This window comes from Acinonyx jubatus, chromosome C1 (genome assembly GCF_027475565.1).
Source record: "Acinonyx jubatus isolate Ajub_Pintada_27869175 chromosome C1, VMU_Ajub_asm_v1.0, whole genome shotgun sequence".
Lineage (NCBI taxonomy): Eukaryota > Metazoa > Chordata > Mammalia > Carnivora > Felidae > Acinonyx > Acinonyx jubatus.
Window position 1 is genome coordinate 187,331,595 of NC_069381.1, and position 22,268 is coordinate 187,353,862.

General features: G+C 38.2%; 1 protein-coding gene and 1 long non-coding RNA gene across 9 annotated transcripts in view; both read left to right on the forward strand.

The window, feature by feature from the left end:
- PARD3B (par-3 family cell polarity regulator beta) overlaps positions 1-22,268 on the forward strand; it is a 997,127-nt gene that overhangs the window by 167,386 nt on the left and 807,473 nt on the right. The gene's annotated exons all lie outside the window — the stretch shown is intronic.
- On the forward strand, positions 176-13,717 carry LOC128314111 (uncharacterized). The gene is made up of 2 exons (XR_008295530.1): positions 176-968; positions 1,913-13,717. It is a non-coding gene; the product is annotated as an uncharacterized LOC128314111 (long non-coding RNA).

The following is a 22,268-nucleotide window of genomic DNA, read 5'->3' on the forward strand; positions in this document are numbered from 1 at the left end:
CGGGTCACGATCTCGCAGTCCGTGAGTTCGAGCCCCGTGTCGGGCTCTGGGCTGATGGCCTGTTTCCGATTCTGTGTCTCCCTCCCTCTCTCTGCCCCTCCCCCGTTCATGCTCTGTCTCTCTCTGTCCCAAAAATAAATAAACGTTAAAAAAAAATTAAAAAAACAAAGAAAACCTTCTATATTGAAAGTTGTGAGGGGTCACTGGAGGGACCTTGGAGTGTGGGAGGCCAGGGGGCAGTGAGGGGGTCAGTCTGAGAGATTCCTTTGGGAACTTAGTCTCCTTGTCACCATTTCCGTGATCAAAACACTCAACAGGGCTAGGATAGAAGTCAAACCTCAAAGTCTCTGAACTGGGAGGTATAACTCCCCTTTTATAACTGGAGAAATTTGTTTGACTGTGAAAAGAATATATTCTATGTTTGTCTGTTTTGTATCTTAAATTCCTCATATGAGTGTAGAATATATTATTTTCTGGTCTAAATGGGCAAGGGGCATTAAGGAATCTACTCCTGAAATCATTGTTGCACCATATGCTAACTAACTTGGATGTAAATTAAATAATAAATAAATTTAAAAAAGAATATATTCTAATTATGAAGACAGACTTTCAATGCGTACACTTGTATTTATGATATACTTTGCGATTATGGAAGAGTTACATAAGAATTTAACATCATAAATCATGCACTTAAACATTTTGGTCGTTAGATTTCAGAAATGATCTTCCAGCAATAATGCGGACATAGATAAAGATCATTGAGGTTTAGGAATTGTTGATCAGATCATTACAGTGGTGGAATAATTGTGTCACCTTTACTTGTGTAAAATACTCTGAAAAACTCTCAATATTTCTAAGGAATTTATGTATTTTTCATGCCAGATGATTTAGTTTTTTTCTTTCCAGGGATTTACTTCTGAAGTCTACTGTGAAACTCCTCTCTTCCAGAACTGTACCATAGCAACTGAGTATGTTAAAGTGTCTTTTTAATGGCATGGTAAAGCCTTTTGTTTCCAATTTAGGTCAGAAACTCCAAAAGCTTTGCATGGTGATACTTCTTTTAAAAAGCTGTAATTGAGTATCAGCCACATTGGTAGTCATTCCATGGAAATCTTTTAAAATATATACTTTTAAAAGTTTATTTAGTAATCTCTACATCCAACATGGGGCTCAAACTCATAACCCAGAGATCAAGAGTTGCATGCTCTTCTGACTGAGCCAGCCAGGCACCCTTTTAAAATATTTTCCTGAAGTAATTTAATGCATCCACCTGGACTATTGAATGATAAAATAAATTTTATTCTTAGCCTTTTTTTTTTTTTTTTTTTTGCTTTGGAACTGATAACAAATTTAAAGGAGAATTATATCTGGTGGGTGGGATCTTCTAATTTAGCATTTTACACCTTGAATATAGAAGGTAGCTGAAACTCAGTTGAGATAGAAATAATGTTGCTTTGAGGCAAGATATTTACTATGAGAATATGCAAATAATTTTGTTGCATTTCTGTTATATTTTATTCCTAAATTTTCTCACCCATTAAAAAAAGTACCCTGTTTCCAGAATTGTAAGGGTGTTCTCAAACACTTGGATAGCCCCATTAATTTTGTATAGTCCAGAAAAAAAGTTTGTACTTAAATCATGTGAGTAACAAAATACTTTTCACAAGGTGCAAAATACACTACAGTGTTTTACATGGAGAAAAAAGTGAACAAGAGGGAAAACAAAAATGAATTTCTGCCTGGATATTAGGGACTTTCTGTGAGTTTGAGGCTAACTTTCCTCATGCCAGAACTGCATTTTTGCATGTAGAAAAGATCAGTCTTAAGACCATTAGTCTTACCGTGTGTATTATTCTTTCTTATTCTCTTCTGTGATCTTCAGTTGCAGTATCATAACACATGCTACCTTCAGTTTTCTTTGCAGCTCAGCTGCTGTTGAACACAGTGTTATCATCTGCTTAGTGCCTGGTGGAGCATATGCCTTCTCTGTGGTAGTGTCATACATTCAAGGTGTTCAGTTATTGACTACGTCTCTATGTAAGGTAGGTCCTAATTTTCTGGCATTCAACACTGAGGCATCTTAAAGGAATTGAAATCAGGCAAAATGTAAACATTTCCAGAGTAGAATATTATGGGGTTATAGGCCAAACTTTAAGGGTCGTTACACCTTTGCATGCTTAAATTTTCTATTTGCCTCAGGAGTTAAGTGCTTGCGAACTAAAGGATTTTTAACTTTAAATGATTTTAAATGTTTACGTGATTGGGGCATAATGGTAAGTGCATTTTTTAACCTTTGGTCTTTTCACTTTGCACATGCTACAAAAACAATATTTCTAACTACAAGGAAAATAAGCCATCTCCAAAAATAGAAGAAAAAGTAGTTTTAGTAATATTTCAGAAAAACTCTACTAGAAAAGCTATCAGGTCTCCCTTCTTAAGTTGATCTTGAAAGGTTGGTTGAAGTAGTTTGTATTTGGGAAGAAACTGTCCTGCTGGAAATACATTGGATTCAAATTCTTTGAGGTCAAGAACTTGGGATAATAGAAATGTATCAACCGAACATCTGATTTATCTATTTGGGTAGCATATGCTAGTGAAAGAAATCCTGTTTCGGACTCCCTAAATTCCACACCTGAAGCTAATATTACACTGTATGTTAACCAACTGGAATTTAATAAAAACTTGAAAAAAAAATAAAAAAAAATAAAAGAAATACCATTTCTGTATACTCTGAAGAGAGGGGAAAAAAGATTATGGAAAAGGTGTGTTCATTATATTGTGCCTTACTCCAGACATGAATTGGTTCCTTGATGTCTGTAAAAGCAGGTTCAAAATCTTTACCTTGGCAAGAAATTGTTAGACTAGCCTACATTTTGATATATATTTGGTAGATTATTTAAAAGCTGTATTTTAAAGTATTTGAAGACATGTGGGGTGTGCTCATGGGGTAAAGTTTTAGATGTGGGATCAAACTCCTGGGTACTTATTTGGGCTCCATGTACCGGTAATTACCTGGGTGACTCTCGTTGTGTCTTTCTGTCTTCCTGGGCCTCCCTCTTTATGTTTTCTAATCTTTAAGGGGTCTTATCAACATCAGTGCTACTCACTGGTCCGAGGAGTGATTCTGCTAAAAGGTGCTGTGGAACTCACACGGATTCTTGCCGCATCATCTGAGTGGGGGCCCTGTGATCTGTGTGGAGTCCTATCCTTTTTTGTTGGTGCCTAGTTTTTTTTTTTTCTTTTTTCCAATTGCTGTCACTGACACAAGTGGAAACTCTTGAGCTGAAATATAACAGTAGTTCGTCAAATGTTGAAATTCTAGCCGAAGGGATTTGGAAACCTGACTTGATGATTTTGGTGATGAAAAGGAGGATGATGCTAGATGAGAGGAGTTTTCCTTTGACTTTTAGAAGGCCCTTTAATCAGTCAGTGCCTCTTTAGAATCAAGCAAATCATTTCTCTAAATTTTTAAATGTAACAATATTGTGGTCATTATGACTGCATAATAGAAAGCTTAACCAGTTTAACGTATTCACTATAACTAGTTCTCCGGATTTAGGAGCAAAAATTACGTGCAGAGGCACACACACTCTTTGAGTTTGAACAGTTGTTTGTTTTATAATGCTGAGCCAATCATAAAATTGCATTTGATTTTTCTCTTCTCCCCAGGTTTCCAAAGGAGTTTATAAAGAAAAATTCGAATTTGAAAGATTATATTGATTTTTTTAATTGCCTTTTCAGTAGTTTGTTATGTATTTGGTAATAAGTGATGTATAAGAGATAGTAAAATTTTTCTAATAAAGGTAATATGGAAGTTATGTATAGGAGGTATGTGTGATCTGTTAACTCTGTTGGTCCCTCCCTGTTATCATCTGTTATTTTTTACAAGTGTATGTGAATCTATAATTATCTCATAATAAAAAGTTAAACAATTATATTTAGGTATTATTTTAAGCACATTATATATCTTACTTGATTTAGCTCTTCTGAAGACTCATTGAGACAAGTACTACTTTTATATCCATTTTATAGTTGGGAAACAGAGGGGCAGAGGGGTTAAATCGAAGTTAAGTTCCTATGGTTAGAAAATGACAGAACTCGAATTTAAACCGAGGCGGACTGACTCCACCGTCCATGCATGTAACACCTGTGATTTGAATAATGTAGGCTAGATTTAAAAGCTTTGTGGTTAGTAGTGAAAATCAACTCTTTGATTCCCTATTTTATGATGAGTTCAGATTGTACAGTAAATAGTCTTTATCATTTTATAGAAGGCATTATATCATTTATAGAGGGCATTTGAACCATACTTTCCTAAGTTATGTTTATTAAGAGAAAATGATTACTAATAAAAATCTTTAGAGATTTCTGTACAAAGGTGCTTGAAAATTCTGGTTTAAAAATTGACTATACTTTTCACTGGAGCTTAACATTTTCAGGAACCATTTAGCCATTCTGACATTGTTAAAAGGAAATAATAGGCCAGTGGCCTAGAAATTAGATATATTTTGGTCTTTTAAAGACCTAAATCTTCGACTGTAGAACTTTCGGTAAAGGTGGGTTAAAGGTTTTAGATTCTCTGAATCAGACAATTGAGAGGTTTAGGGTGGTGGGGTAGGGAAAGCTATAGACATTTGGAAAGTAGGAACTGTTACCATGACTCTGAAGAAACACTGTTTTGATGGGGACTCATGGACTTGTAGTATCTTTGATGAGGAAGATAAAATTAATGTTTTTCAGTTTTTTTTCCTTTTAAAATATTTTAAAGAGGCATATCATCTTTGTAAAAGAATGACTATTTAATGATACATAAAGCACTGGAAGAAAAATCGTGCATAATGTGTTTACTGCACAGCTTAAAAAACAGATTAATACCCTTTAAATCACCACCTATTTGCTGCTCCACGGTCACACCTACCCTCCTCTGACCCAAAGTTTATCATTCTACTGACTTAACTGAATGGATATTTATCCCAAAATAGTAGGTTTTATGTCTTTTAGGACTCTGTGTACCTTGTGTTGTTGTATATATTCTTTTGAGACTTGGTTTTCTCAGTCAATATATTTTTGGATTTCCATTGCATTCATGCATGTAAATATGGTTCATTTTCAATGGGGCAGAGTTTCTACACTATGTTAAGTTTATTTTTACATTTTTTGAGAGTGAGAAATCGTGAGAGGGGCAGAAGGAGAGAGAATCTTTTTTTTCCTTTTTTTTAATGTTTATTCATTTTTGAGAGAGAGAGCGCGTGCGGGCAAGCGAGCGAGCAAGAAAGGCAAGAGGGGCAGAGAGAGAGAGGGAGACACAGAATCTGAAGCAGGCTCCAGGCTCAGAGCTGTCCGCTCAGAGCCCTACCTGGGTCTGGAACCCACAAACTGTGAGATCATGACCTGAGCCGAAATCAGATGCTTAACTGACTGAACCACCCAGGCACCCCAAGAGAGAGAAAATCTTAAGCCGGCCCCATACCCAGCATGGATCTTGATGTGGTACTTGATCTCACAGCTGTGAGATCATGACCTGAACTGAAATCAAGAGTTGGCTGTGGGGTGCCTGGGTGGCTCAGTCGGTTAAGTGTCCGACTTCAATTCAGGGCATGATCTCACAGTCCGTGAGTTCAAGCCTGAGGCTCTTTGCTGTCAGTTCGGAGCCTGGAGCTTACTTTGGATCCTGTGTCTCCCTCTCTCTCTGCCCCTACCCCATTCACACTCTGTCTCTCTATCAAAAAAATGAGTAAATGTTAAAAAAGAAAATAAGTCGGCCGTTTAACCGACTGAACCACCCAGGTGCCCCTAGGGTTTATTAATCCTTATTTGTCTTTCTTCTATTGAAGCACTTTGGACTGTATATAATTTCTTCTGTTTCATTTTATTATTGAACATTCATATTTTGTATTTGAAGCACATGGGCAAGAATATATCTAAGGCAGGTATAAGCATAGAAAACATATTGCAATAAATATTTATTGAGAAAAATATTTTCATCATTTACAAAATTATGCCAAATTGTTTTCCAAGTTGGGCATGCCAGTTTCCATTGTCTGTATTTTTTCCCCTTACTTTTTATTGTGGTGAAATATACAGAATGTAAATTTACCATTTTAGCCACTTTAAGTGTATCATTTAGTGGCATAAGTACATTCATATTGTTGTACAACCATCCCCACCATCTGTCCTCAAAACTTTTCTGTTTTCCCCAGCTCCAACTCCGTACCTGTTAAACATTGACTCCCCATTTCCCTGCCCCTTCCCCCTCTAGCCTCAGACAATCCCCATTCTATATCAGTTTCTATGAGTTTGATTGTTTTTGGGTACCTCATGTAAGTGGGATCATATAATATTTGTCATTTTGAGACTGGCTTATTTCACATAGCACAGTATCTTCAAAGTCCATTGCTGCTGCAACTTGTGTCATAATTTCTTTCTTAAGGCTGAAAATCTGTAATGCGTATTTACCACATTTGTTAATCTGTTCATCAGTCAGTGTTGTTCAGGGATCATCTTGTGTTTTTTTTTTCTATCCAGCCCTGGAATCAGTAATTTCTCCAGAAGGTCCTGGTTCATTCTATTGGAGCATGGTATTTGGAAAGCTCTAGGTGCTAGGTGCACTCATTACTCCCGATGTGTTTCCAGGTCCTCTCAGTATAGAGACCTGGGAAACACGTGTTTATGAACACTTGCATGTTTATTCTTAGCCATCTGTATATGTATTAAAATCCCTGAGGTCATACTATTGCCTCTGATTGCAATCCCTAACTGTAGGACTAATTCCAACTTTCCTTCTGTGCTTACTTGTAGCTCCTTGCTCTGAGAATCAGAAATTGGGCTGTCATTATTTATAGTATATACTTATTTAACAATATACAATATATACAGATATATACTATACACACACACACACACAATATATATATATATACTATATAATTACAGATTTGCTACCCCATACCCCTGTAAAAAGAAGATTTACTGGCTAGAGTATTTGTGTACTTAAATACTCTTTTTGAGCACAACCATGATCCTTTTATTAGACCAGAAAAAGCAAAAGCTAAACATTCTCTAAACATCATCAATATCCAGTAAATATTCATATTTCCCTGTTTTATGATTTTTAAGTAATTTTTTAGTTTGTATCGAATCTGAATAAGGTCCCTCCCCTTTCTGAGATATAGTTCTATGAGCCAATAAATTCTTCACTTTGCCTGCATTATTTTGATTGTCTGTCCCTCGCCACCAGGCTGTCCTGACAAAAGCAGAGGGATTGGTCAGTCAGCTCTGCCCTCCCAGAAAAGAACACTAGGAAGAAAGTCTTCTGCCATAAGGAAATTATTTCAGGAAAAGGAACCAGATGCAATGAGAATATGCACATGAATACACCAGATTATTTGAGAACACTCTGTTACTCTGTGTAGTTAGCTCTGTGATATCAAATCATATAAAATGAGAGCTCTGATACCTTCTTTTTTCACTGTAACTTACTACAACCCCCCGCCTCCTCAAAAAACAAAGCAAAACAAAAAGAAAAAACAAACAAACCAACAAAAACAAACCAAAGAAAACCCAGCCACTGAAACCTCAGCATAAACTCAGGGCAAAGTCATCAGTATCTAATACCTAATCCCTTTGCTTGTGGATTTACTATTCACTTTTCAATTCGACAGTATGTTACAGTGATGTGCTGTAATTTTCATTTTAAGCTCTACAACAGAAATGATATTACATTTAATAGCTGAATGGCTTCCATGTTACAATTAGAGGTATCCTAAGCAATGAGAGGTGGCAAATTATCCTTTAAAAACAAAATTATAGGACAGTCACAAAGAACTGGCTTTTAAAAGGCTTGCCAACAAGGCATCCTCGAAGTGAATATGGAATATGTTTTGCTAATCTAAACTGTTTGAATTGAGGTTATAGTTGCTTTTGAAAGAATGTTCTTTAGAAATCCTAGTGTTCACAGATCAAGAGGGAAGAACTATTGACGATAATAAAATAATTGAAATAGATTAGTAGTTATTACCCAATCATTTTTTTAAGTTTTAATTTAATATGGGATCTGTGTCTCTAATGAGGACTTTGTACTTAATCCTAGTACAGTTTAATTCCCTGTGACACTAACACATTTTAAGAACCAAAGGTTTTTTAAATGTGCTTTTGAAATCATTTTTCTAGTGGGTGGATTCTTTTCCTGTAGATTTCACTAGATGAGAATTTTGGTTGTCATTTAAAAAATCTGCTTTTTAAAGCTACTTCAGTTTATTCAAAAAATTTTTTAAAGCAGATGCTGTTTTTCTTTTCATTTCTGCTGCTGTTGACTATGAAACAGAGTATTTCTGGCACTTGATCAATTAAAATGTAAATTGTAACCCAGGATACTTTGCTTTGTAACCAAATTTCTGTGCAAAGCATATGGGAAGACCTCAGTCATGTTCCCCAGTTTGAAATATGCAAGATACTGTAGGGAAGACGATGGTCCTCTGTGAAAGAGAAAGGTCTTTGGACTGCTCATTTTTGTGCCGCCTTATTAAGGCATCTCAGCAACTCCCTTTGTCCCTTGAATTAGCTTCCCAAGACCTAAATGGTCAAGTCCAGAGTCATGGACCTCTATCATATGACCTCAGTTAGTCTTTCCAACTTATTTTCTCCACACACCTTCAGCCCCCTCCTTCCTTCTCAGCTCTGTCCAGATGTGACCTTCACTTTTCCCTGGACTTGAACTGTAATTTTTACTCTTGACCTTTTTTATATGTTCCTCCCTCTCTCTGCTGCCAGGCACATTCCTATACGTTGTCTGAATCTGCTCCTATGCAGAGCCCCAGCCTTTGGGATCCCATTCCACATTGCACTGACTGTTCAACCTATCCTCTAGTTTTGTTAATTGTCTGCCTGCTCCACTAAAGCAATGCTTTTCACTGTGGACCATCAGACTTGCCTGGCAAGCACGTTCGTGGGACTTGACCCTGACACAGTGAAACTTTGTCTCAGGCAAGTAGGCCATGGATTTACATTTTTAACAAGCACTACAGAAAATTCTTCTGTTTTCTAACATTGGAACCTTATTGCATCAAAGTGAACACTTCCTAATTGTATTGTGTCTCAGTGCCTTGTATTCATTAGATCACTAAGTGCTTGCAAAGACCAAACAAGATGTGGAGCCCTATACCAAGAGGTAATCATCATCTCCAGTCTGGTTGCTGTTGGCTCACTTGTATTTGGTACTGAGTTACGGATGGTAGTGCCTTTATACTCAGAGTGTGGTCCACGAACCAGCCACTTCTGCATCGCCCAGAAATGCAATATCTTGGGCCCCATTCTTAATAAATCAAAATCTTCATTGTAACAAGCACCTATAGTGATTTGTATGCACATTAAAGTGAGAGAAGTGCTCACGTAGGGCTGGAGTTACGATGCACTCTTGGAATATAGTGGAAGGGATTTTGATCTGTTAGACAAAGAGTGTTTAATGAGACCACAGAACTTTAATATTTTTATTAAGTTTTTTATTTTGAGAGAGACCGCATGCGTGAGCATGAGTAGGGGAGAGGCAGAGAGAGGGAGAGACGGAATCCAACGTAAGCTCCCCACCTTTAGCGCAGGGCCCGACTGATGGCTCGAACTCATGAACTGTGAGATTAGGACCTGAGCCGAGATCAAGAGTCAGACACTTAATGAACTGAGCCACTTAGGTGCCCTGAAACCATAGAACTTTAATCACTGGAGGATGTGTATTGAAAGATTGTATGCTTTGAGAAGGTAGTGGGATTGGACAGTTACATGGACTGTAATGTGCTGTGGGAGAAACATGTCTGAATGAGGCTCCCTGATGCCTTTACATTGATGTAGATTGGGTTGGGACACTAGGGAGAAATGCCATTCTTCCATCTTTTCCTCCAGGATTTTCCACAATAGACTCTGTACCTCGTTCCCTTAATGATTGCAGAGTGAGCCAGTTAATAGTGATTGCAGGCCTAATAAGATGATGTAAGATTTGGAAGCATAAAGTATCTTCGTGGAGAACCAAACATTTCACTCTATAGGAAATACATGCCAGGGAAACCTGAGACTTGGGTACACGGGCCTGAGATGTTTTGGTTTAATATTAAAAGATCTCTAACTTTTTAAGGTTCAGTCAGTATGCCTACATGAGTAAGTGGAAGCTGTTAATGACTTCCATTGGCTTTTCCTCTTAATTGAATCTACTTGGAAACGCTAAGAAAATGTCACTTGAATCCTCTCCTTTTGTCTCATCTTTAAAGTGCTCCTCCCATTCTCCTCGCCACCCCCCCTCCCCCACCATCTCAGCTCTAGAGTGCATGCAGGTGAAAGTCTGTCTTCGATTTCAGTCCAGCTAGTTTTGGGGGTCTGATGAGTTGAGCAGGGGCGTGGATTGAAGGGAAGATTAGCTTAGGGACTAAGGAATTGAGCAGCCCATCAGGTATCCAAAGTAAGAGGAGTAATTTCAGTAAATATACTGTTCGAAAGTGAGCAGAGAGAATCACAGCGATCCCTGTGTCGACTGAAGACAGATGGGCAGGTTGCCAGGGAGCCAAACTAAGAACTGGAGGGTAGTCAAGTGCCCAGAGAGAAGACAGGGGTGCCTCAGGTAGCTGGAGTTTCAGTAGCACAGGCGTGGCTGCTGCTGTCTGTCAGCTGCCTACAGCCAGGAAGACAGAGCTTCCGCTCAGTAGGTTAGACCAGCGTGTGTGCTCCATGGCCACAGTGATTGACATCTGTGGTGACAGTTGGGCTGAATCACCTCAGACCGAATTTGCATGTATCGCATGTCTTTTAATGTTAAGTGAATGTTCTAATTATGGCACTTTTGGTTTCAAGGGGCAGAATCTCACTCAAACTAGTTGAAGGTGTGTTATTGTAATGATACATGGAGATTTCAGGGAACCCGAGGGCAGAAAGACAGACCTCATGAGAAATGAAAGCAGGAAGGGGAGCGTTTTCAGGACCTGAAGCAATTATTCTCTCAGGATTCACTTGGTTTTATTCATCTGTATGTTCCTCTGGAGGATGTAGTCGCTCTGTCTCTGATTCTGATTGTTTCTCTTTCCTTTTCCTCTTGATTAGTTTTCACTGCTTCCTGATCTTGCACGTGGCCTCCATCCCCAAGATTGTCATGACTTATTGGGTTCAATATCCAATGTTGACTGGCAATAGTCTCTTGTGTCTTTGGTCAAAATCAAAAGGGAGTGAGAGTACCAGATTTCTTTAGTTTATCTCTATAAGCCAAGCCAAAAAAGTGCTTGACTGTCTTTGAGAGATAGAGATTGCATCCGTAGTCAATCAGCTGTGTTCAGTTTGGTGTAGGTCATGTGACACGTAAACCTACTTCCCTCAGAGACGGAAGGAGCATCAGGTAATAAAATATGTATGTATCATTGCATTTTTGTCATGATTACTTATGATATGTTTAGTTAACCAACACTTGTACAGCTCTGATTCTTTTCAAGATACATTTGGTAGAATTTACAACCATGAATAAAATATAATTGGGGAGAATTTATAATCCAGCGGAGAGACAATAGCCAATTAACCAAAACAGATCATTCCCTGGAAGTTTTGCAAATAGAGTATGTTTATTGTTGTATTTTATGATACTCTTGAACTTCTTACTTATTATCTGACCTCACTTTGTAAAGACATGCTTCTAATGAATCTTTTCCAAAGCACATCTTGTGGGTTACTTTCGTTGAAAGTATTTTGTTACATTTGTTATTATGGAGTAATTATTTCATGGCAAACAAGGCTAATGTGGAATATTTGTAGACTGAGGTATGTTTTCAAAGCCTAGTGAGTTAGCAAAGAGCTGAGGAATTAGGGCCAAGTGCCTTCAAATGCTTGTCTTTTTATTTTTGAAATTAAAGCTGATATTTGAATAGATAGAAAATATGAGTGATGAAAATCTTTGATCATCTTAATAGTAGATATCTTTAAAGTGTAAATTAACTGCTAATTTAATTCACTGTAATGCTATGTGAAGTGATGTGTTTTTACTTAAAAACTTGTAATTTTGATGAAAATATGCAAATTTTAACCACATGTTCCATTCTGGTTATTTCATTTTGCCTTTTAATACAGTTTTCAGATAGTTCCAAACTTTCTTTTTATTGAAACACTTTTACTCCTTATTTTCAAGTACATTAAAATAATAATTACATAGGGGCCATAAGTAATATGTCTTTTTTATCACCATCGATTTCAGGATGATCTACACGATCATTTTTCATGTACTTCTGAATTCGATAAGTACTTTACCTCTTCATACAAGGTTAGTTAGGTTATAGGAAATAAGTAACTACCTGAGATTCTGTTGTGAGAATATAGAAGAATAACAGGGAACTCCAATTATTTAAATACTATTCTTTAGTTGTGAATAAATTCCAGGAAAAGTGTGTCCATTTATATTCTATTTCTCTGCTTTTTTTCCCGTAGAACTAAAATTTTCAAGTATTTGCCTCTGGAAGTTACTTCCTGTTGAAAGTTTTCTTTATCAGTATCCGCAAGAGGCAAGTAACAAAGCTGCCTGCTTTTACAGGATTCGTATAAAGGTCAAATGAGAATACAGTTAACTCTTTTATTTAGCAGTAGATTAATTGGTGTTTGGATTAATTATGCTAAAGTGATAATTGGTATTCTTAAAATTTTAAGTTACTGTGAGGCAACGAAGATATTCGTGTATTAGATAGCATCTCTTGCTTGTAGTCATGATAACAAGTGGAAGCCACATCAGGTTCAGGTTCATTGCCTTGTGGGAATTCCTGCTGCTCTTGTCACAGGCCACCATGTAGCTTTCATAGTTTTGACTATAACTTTTTTTTTTTTTGGTCTGTGGTCTGCCAAAATTTGAGTGGTAGGGATGTGTTGTTGAGCCTTTTCAAATTAAAATGTGATCAAATAACACTAAAATATTGGACTCAAGGTAAAACCTGCATGTTAGTTACCATTCAAACAACAGCGGAAGTTAGCAATCAGTTGGAAAAAGGATACCATTAAATAATTTATAATATATGGGAAAGGAATCAGAGGGTTCATGGTTGGAAAAAGAATGAATTGATGTCTTTTGTTTTTTCAGTAGGTTCTTGAAGCAGAAGACAAAAAACAAAAGGGGAAAATAAAAAGTCATTGGTCAAAAGATCTTGATCAGATAATGCAAGTTGGGTTCCGTCAGCAAGCAATGGGGACGAGAACTTCACCTTAGCATCCTGAGGATTCGGGGCTGACGAGGAGGGTTATCAATGATGCCTGTTACATTAGTTATGTTCTGAGTTTAACTGCTTTCCCAGAGACCATATGATAGTGGCTTTAAGTAGAAAGTTTATTTCTATCTCATGTAGAAGTCAGAGCTGAAGGTGATTTGGGCACTGGAAACCAAGCACGTCTGCTCCCAAAGGTCTTTCTTACTACTCTACCACACATTAGCAGTGTTTCTTAACCTTGTCCACCCATGAGATTCATCTGGGGAGCTTAAATAAAAAGAAAGAACAAAAAGAGGGCGCCTGGGTGGCTCAGTGGGTTGGGCATCCGACTTTGGCTCAGGTCGTGGTCTCACAATTCGTGGGTTCAAGCCCCGCGTTGGGCTCTGTGCTGACAGCTGAGAGCCTGGAGCCTGCTTTGGATTCTGTCTCTTTCTCTGTGTCCCTACCCCACTCACACTCGGTCTCCCTCTGTCTCTCAAAAATGAATAAACATTAAAAAAATTAAAAAAAAATCTGGGCATTATCTCAGATTATAATGTAATCTCTGAGAATTACTGCGATCCCAAACCTGTTGAATCTGTGGACTGGACTTAGTCATAAGACCTTACCTAACTATAAGGGAGGCTAGAAAAGATAGCTGCAGCTGCAGGAAGTGTGCAGCTTAAACTTGGTTGGTTTAAACTTGGTTGGTTTTATTACTGAAAAGAAGGTAGATACTGGTGAATGATTAGTTTTCAACCTGTGAATTAGAGTTTGAAACACTCAGCAAAACGCTCTAAGGGCAACTGGTAGAGAAGAGACAGTGATAGAATGTGAGGTCTCTTAGCATAAGTTAAATGGGGCCCGTGCTACACTGCCTCCAGCATAAGTTAAATGGGGAACCTGGAAGAGTGAAATCAATAGAAAGGGCCCATCTTCCTGAGTGGAGGGGGTTCTTTAAAGTAGCAGCTCTACCAATTGTTGTCATTCAGGAAAGTGGACTAGATTTTTGCAGATCCAGACAGAGAGATTGATGCTTATTGAAACGTCAGCTAAATTTCCCATGTCTTTAAATTGAATATGGATTAATAGTCACTTAATTACAAATCTTGACCTCAATTTTATGGCACTGTGTGTATGTATTAAGTAGAGTTGACACTGAGGCACATTTAGAAGACATACCTTTTTTCTCAGTGACAAACTCATGCTCCTCAAAATTCATTCTGTTGAAAAAAATATATATGAAGAAACTTGGTAAAAACAACAATAGAAGGTATTTTAACAGGCAGTAAGTAGCCCGTTTAGTGAAACTGTATGTGGTACTTTAGTATTCCTGAGTTAGTATACTCAAGTTGATATTTTTCAGTGATGCTTGTAGAAGTCTACTTGTGGATGAGCTTCAATGGAATAAGCTTACGAATTGTGGGTGTTTTTAACAGTGGCCTTGTGAAATTTGTGGTTCTCTGTGTCACGTTCATCAGGAGCTACCTTTATATTCAGATGCACTTTGTAACCTATACGACACTGTACTGATACCTTTAGTGCCTTCCACTGTGTCTGGCACAGAATCACCCAGTGAATAAATGCAGAATAAGTAATACCTTTGTTAGGTAATCATTAGTGTTTCTGTCCCTAAGACAAAACATATATTGGTTTCAATTATATTACTATCAGTGGGAAACCACAAATAAGAAATATTTGACATATTGTTATTTTCTCAGTTTTTATAAACTAGATTGAATTAAAGCTTTTTATCTATTAAGTTTTTTTTATTCAGCTTTTTATTGACAAATATCGATTTTGCACATTGAATTATTTGGTAGAAAGGTAACTCTTCTGCTCAGTTGGTCAATATGTTATTCTCTGAAATGGACTTCGTTGTGACTTTATAATGAGGCAACGTTTCTAAAGATGTCTTGTATCTTTAGATATAAGTTAGACATCTTGTATCTTGGGATGTGATTGTTTATCTGGTAATATCTGGTTGTCCAGTGCTTTGGAAGTGGCAATTTGCCTATGAGAGTGCTATTGTACTAGGTTGGCTTACTCGCTGTCATTTAAATTAACATCAAGATCCTTAGATGCTTCTCAGAATAATCACAGTTTGGTTACCATGTGCCCTTTGGTCACATGCATTACTTTTACGGAAGGCAGCAGTAGTAGGGTCTTGTCTCAAATGCTAGACCAGTGAGAAGACAAATAAATGAAGGCTGATCAATGCTCCAAGGTTGGAGAGGTGCGGTAATCTCTTTTATTGATTTCAAATAGTATTTTTTTGATCCTTGTTATTTAGGATGGGGAAATACCAGGACTTTGGGGAATGTCTAAAATTCTCAAATTACCGTGTTTACAGTGCATTCGTTGTGTGGAGCTCTGTAGAGACCTCTTCTGAACACTGGCTGGCTGGGTGCTGTCCTGCTGCCCCTTTTGGTTATTTGAAGAGTAACAGCTTGTGATGTCTGCATCTCACTCCTGCCCCACCCTCCGCCTCCTGCTGTTTTCTGTGACTGAAAGTGGTGGGTGTGTCAAAGACAGAGGTCAGGAACTAGCATAGAAGGGGTGATTGTTTCCTCAAAAGTTAGCAATGGAGACTTAAGTTTTATAAATGCCACTGCTTTGACACTTTACCTATCTCCAGGAAACGATTAGTTGATATTCCATATACAACCAGTTGGCCACTTTTAAATGGAGGAAAATATTTCCTGACTCAACTACCCTAATATTTTGAAAGAATTAACTGAAGTTGTTATAAATTCATATTTAAAAAAATTAAAAAAAATTTTTTACATTTATTTACTTTTTGAGAGACATAGAGAGACAGAGCACAAGTTGGGGAGGGGCAGAGAGAGAAGGAGACACAGAATCCGAAGCACACTTCAGGCTTTGAGCTGTTAGCACAGAGCCCGATGCGGGGCTTGAACTCACGGACCGCGAGATCATGACCTGAGCCGAAGTAGGACGCTTAATGGACTGAGCCACCCAGGCGCCCCATAAGTTCATTTTTTTTAATGTTTGTTTATTTTTGAGACAGAGAGCACGAGTGGGGACAGACAGAGAGGGAGACACAGAATCTGAAACAGGCTTCAGGCACTGAGCGGTCAGCACAGAGACCCATGCGGGGCTCAAACTCATGAACCACAAGATTATGACCTGAACCGAGGTTGGACGCTTAGCTGACTGAGCCACCCAGGCGCCCCCAGTTTTCTATGAGTATTTTTTAACAAAGTTAAGTATGGACAGGTTTTAGGGTGACTGAGCCGCTGAAATGATTCACTTCATTTTATGTTTAAGAAATGTATTAAAAAATAAGAATGATACATTTATGGAGAACTGATAAATTTCTCTGAATTAGTTGACATTTCTTTTAGGCACAATACGTACATTTTGTAATTTGTGAAGAAAAAATTAGCTTGATTATGTTTCTCAGTAAACCAAAGACATTCATCTGTATTCTTGCAGATTTGTCTAAGGACAAAAAGGAAGATTTTATCATTTGGTTTATTGGATTTTTCATTGTTGTCTGTAACACTAGTCAGAAGACAATAAACATATTTTTTTAAATTCTTCACTACATGTTCTGAAGGGAATTCCTCTGTTCCATGTTTAGCATACAGAATCTCAGAGCTGAAAGCCACTTTCTTCTATTAAGGGAAATCAAAAGTAGTCCTGTGACTTCTTATAATTGCAAATGGGCTGGCAATCAGAAATGGAGGAGAGGGCAGTGTGATAAGTCACTTACTAGAAGGGAGTTGAGAAACCGGGGTGCAGAACAGGATGGTGGAATGATAAAGGTCATGGTAATTTGTAGGCGAAAGTGGGCACGGTGGCAGTAAATTGAAGGTTTGACCAGGTAAGATTTTTGAGGGAGGGCAGCATGTTGTGATTGACATGTTGCTCTAACTGAAATACTTATATGACCTGAGCATAGATTCCAATTTTTTTCTGGCAAGAAACAGTGATTTTTTTTTCCCCTATGTAAGTAATACATTTGCTGATTCTGATTTTTTATATGCCTTCTGGACACAAAACAAGAACACAAAAACTGTTATTCTTACAATTACTAATTTTATGGCTAATGCCTTTGCTTAATAATGTCTCATTATATTCTCTTCTTGGTCAGAAACCCCTTATGTACTGCTTGTGCTGGAAGTCTTGATATTGCCTTTGACACGAAAACACTTTCCATTACACCCTGTCTCCATTCACCTTAAAAGAGCAGTACCTCTAGCTACTTTCATTAAGGAAAGTTGGATAGGCAATCATGCTTTTTTCTCGTATCTTGTTGCTAATCAAAGTTTTAATTTTTAGCTTTGCTTTTGCATTTCGACTTGGCATTTTCCTTAGAAAATATGGGAAAATAAGTAATATAATGTTAAAAAAATGTCCCCCAATCTTACGGTTGATTCATAGTGGAATCTTTCGTGGCTTCCATGCCCCACATGGAACAGTGGTCAGTAATGTATTCATCATGAGAATGCACTTTAGAATTAATTATTTGTGTCGTTCATCCAGGTATTCCCTCACTATTAAATTATTGCTTTTTTATTCAGTATAAATTTGCTTTTCACTGTTTTTGGTGTGACCTCTGTCATCAGTGGATAGTTAAAATTCCCTTCCAGGAATTCCCTCTGATTATCGACAACATTTTGGTTTGAATAATAGGCTGCATTACTTGGAGAGGTGACCATTTGATATTCAGTTTATTAATTATTTATGGAGTGACTATGTGGAAGGGGAATAGCGGGAGATCCAAATTAGTAGAAAATACTACCCTCGCATTCAAGGAGTTCATGATCTTATTGTGGAGCTAGAGGGTACTTGGAAGGCTGGTTATGTGCCCAAAGAAGTAATAGAGGCCATATATGCTGGCGGATGAGTGTGGGTGAGCAAAAGAGAAGTTAAAAAAAATTAAGGAAGCTAAGGCTGATCCAGTGTATTTATAACAGTACTTGACTGGGCTACCAGGCAGGGCAAGGGGGAGTGAAAATTGGGAAAGTGGCATATTATCCTGAATCACTCCCATGTGACTGACATTTCTATACTGAGGTGTAGTGGTGAATGCATTTATTTATTTGTTTTAAAGTTTGTATATTTATTTTGTAAGAGAGAACGTGCAAGCAGGGGAGAGGCAGAGAGAGAGGGAGAGAATCCCAAGCACACTCCATGCTGTCAGTACAGAGCCCACCCAACTCGGGGTTTGATCCCAGGAACTGTGAGATCGTGACCTGAGCCGAAATCGAGAGTTGGACACCCAACTGACTGAGCCACCCAGGTGGCCCGTGAATACATTTAAAAATAGAGATTGAATATGAGGAAATTGGATATGAAGAAATACAGACAAATCTACGTTTTCTTCCTACAAGTTTCCCTCTTTCATTTGAACTCTGGGTATTTGACTAATCCATTTCAAAATCTCACTCAAACAGGAGAGGGAACTTTTTGTAGGACATAAAGAGGTAGCTTGGGAGACACATTTAAGGATATTACTTAAAGAGTAAGGAATCCTCTGAGGGAGAGGTGACCTTTTTTTTTTTTTAACCTGGGAAAAAGCGAGAGACTAAGAGCCTTGAACACAGATATGCAAATATATTTTAATATTCTCAATTTAGTAAGCATCATAGAAAAAATGTGGTGATTTTACTTATTTTAACTGCTACAATCTGTTTCATTTGCCACATATTATTTCTCATCTAATCATTTGAATTCATATTTTGCAACCCCTTAAGATTTAAAAAAAAAATACCTTGGAACTATGATCAAGTCTGAAGACCTTTCTTTCTTTTTTCTTTTTTTTTTTCTTTTTCATAATGTTGCCATTTGATTTAATTTCCACTGGCTGCCTTCTTCAGGATGCTAGAGTCTGTGAAATCTCTACATATTTTATGTATTCAGACGATCAAGCATAAACATGAGTATAAAGCTCTGGAATGTACTCATCCAGTAGTTAGTAAGCTGTGGCCTTCTCTTATTAGGATAGCCCAATGATAAGTTCAAAGAAGATACCAGAAAAGCAAAGAAATTCCCCCTCTGCCAGCTCTGTAAACTTGTGGGAGGTGACAGTGTTTCAAGGACAATTCTGACATCCCCACGAGTGTCACGTAGCCACTGACATCTGGGAAGTGACAGTAGCTGACGGACCATGTTGGCACAGCAGAAATCAGAGACGGACTAGCTCAGTTGGAAGAAAAATGTCATGCTGACCAGGAGGCTAAGCAGAATGCCGCAGAGGCAGCCTGTACATACAGTGGCTGTTAACATTAACTAACAGACACATTGAGTACAGCGAGGGCTGCAGGCCACTGTTCAGTTGTTTTGCCACACTGTACACATACATAGCAGGTTCTTTACTGTCTGCAGGACCTTCACTCAGTAAAGGGGAAGAGATGTTTAAGTTCCTTCTCCTACAAATGTTGGACAATGGCAGGTAAAGAATATGCCTTTTATTATGAGGAGTAATGCAATTTTAATGCGAATTTGACCTTGAAGGTAAAGGATCCTTGAGCCATCACAAATAGCATCACTTAAAATGGATTCCCAACTCAGCTGCTGGTTCATCCTCATTCATCCCTGATCTCACACGTTTTCAAGATGGCAGCCTGGGAGTGAGTGGAATGTTATAGAGGACTATGGAATGAAAGGACTATAGAGGACTATGCTGTTGTGTCAGCAGCAGCTGCTGAGCACTCTGGAGAAAAATCACCAAACTGGGTGTTTGTGCTTGGCTTCCTCCCTCTGCTTCCTTCAGTGGTGGTTCTAAAGCCCTCACTACGCTTGTTAAGCCCAACCCTATCTCTAGCCTCTTAGCTCTCAGTTTATCATCTTTCTAGCTGCCTTACAGAAAAAAAATCAAAGGCCTGGAGGCTTGAATAAAGTTTCTCAGTTCTTCACCTTATTGTTTAAAAAAATTATTAATTTCTGCCCTTGAGACTTGAAATTGCTTTTCCTATGCAAGACTAATTCTTCCATTTGCTTTTTCAATCTCATTTCTTCCCTTCTACCTCCAGACATTTTAACTTCCTGAGCCATGGTGTCTCCTCTTTTCACCCTCTCTACTGTACTGACTCAATTCAGTTCTGCATTCTTAAAACCAAGCGAGGAAACAAACCCAATCCTGCTGTGATTCCTCCTTGCATGTTTCTCTGCCAATTCCCTAGTCTTCTCCATCTCTCCTTTCTAAGGCAAGTTGCTCAAATGAGTTGCTTAAAGGAGAACAAGATGATCTCACTTCACCCCCTCATCCTGCTATTCCGGTTTCTGCACTTAGAATTCACTGAAGCTCCTCTGACAAGGTGAAAAGTTCATCAGGGGCTGTAGTGACGGGAAGTATTCCATGCAAATGAGGAGATCATTAGGCCAGATGGGAGACTTTGTCTGAGCTGATGGGCCCTGAGGAGCCAAGTAGGTAAGGCAGCCCCTGGTATTCAGTATTTTTTCTTGCCCCTCACTTTTTGTCCCTTTGTTTGTTTTAGTGTTTGTATACTTCATTCCATTTGGATGACCACACCTAAGCATTTGTTAAAGGTCAAGGCTTAATTTTTAATAGGCTTCCTGTCTTTCAGGAATGCTTGAAACTCCATAAACTAAAACGCTGTCCAGAATTCCTCAAGCAGTTATGTAGGAAACTCCATGTGGATGAATTGGTTTCTAAGTACAGACGGGTCACATATTTTCAGTCATGGTTTTTCTATAATTTTACCATAGCAAATAAACACAAGGATCATCTGTGGGATATCTTGATCCATTTATGTGTGGTTTGTTCTCAACCTAGTACCAGGGAGTTCTCGGATAAGTGACTGTAGCACAACTTGGTATTACAGTGATGGAGGAGGCGGAAACTGCCAAGAGGTTAAGGGAGAGGGGACTCGAGGATGGCCGACCGTGAACAGTGATGGAAGACGTAGGGAGCACCCGCACCTTTGCTTGTGGAGTTGGCCCCCAGGCTGTGTTTAATGGCATGGTGAGTGCCAGAAGAGCTGGCTTTAACACAGTAAAAGGTGTTAAAGCTGAGGCAGGCCATGTGTGCAATTCAAAAACAAAAAAGCTTGAGAAGTTTAGCTGTGAAATGTAAAGGAGGAGTTGGGTATTTGTTGGAATGAGCTTGGTCTTGTAAAGGGTTCATTATATTTTTGTAATCCACATATTTGTGCTCCACAACTTGGAGAGAATGTTTTGCATGTGCTTTTTCCTCTTATCCTCTTGAAGATCCTATTAGAAAGGACAGCAGAATTGTTACTCTTATCCCCATTTTATAGATAAGAAAATTGTTTCAAAGTGTGAGTCGCACAGACTATGTAAATAGAGAGTCGCTGAACTGGGAATTGAAGGGAGGTTATCTTTACTCTTAAGATCATTCTGCTTTATGAGTTGTTTTCTTTTTAACTCATTTGATAACAAAGAAAGGAACTTCTGAAGAAAATGAGAGAAGATGTTGGGAAGGGAAGGGCTGATTTTGAAGACAACATCTCTCAGTACAGGTTCTAGTATGTGGTGGTGGGAGCTGCTGTTACCTTTAAAGAGGAAAAAAAAAAGATACTCATTCTCTGTTATTTCAGAAAAGATTGACAGGTTGAATATAGGGTCTGGGATTTAGAATGTGTTAAGAGTCTTGGTGGGCATGGGGCTAGGTTACATTCCATGTAGTCCGGGTAAAGCCTGACACAGAGCCTTTGATGAACATTCTCTGGTGGTGATGCAAAATAATCCGCTTGGCTGAAAGTTTTAATTGGGTTTTAAATAGTCATGCAACTGTGTTCGTGACTACTGTTTGCCAATCTTCATGGATCATTGAAATATAAAAATGAAGCACTTGGCTCCTTTGGTTGCCAGGTTTTTTCCTACATTGATCCTGATGTTTCTTTCAGAACTAGGTCTTGCAGGATAAAGAACTTAGAGATTTGTAAACTCTCACCAATTTTCTTGGACCTTTGCCTACTTTGTCAATAAGAAGAGGCGAATTGTGCTTCTGGAGGCATTAACTGGTTCATTCCCTAGGCTCTCTCGTTCCTGTAATGCTAAAACTAATTCAGAAACCTGCGAATGATTGTCTATCTTGCAGATGGTTAAGGTGTGATTTTTTATGGTACC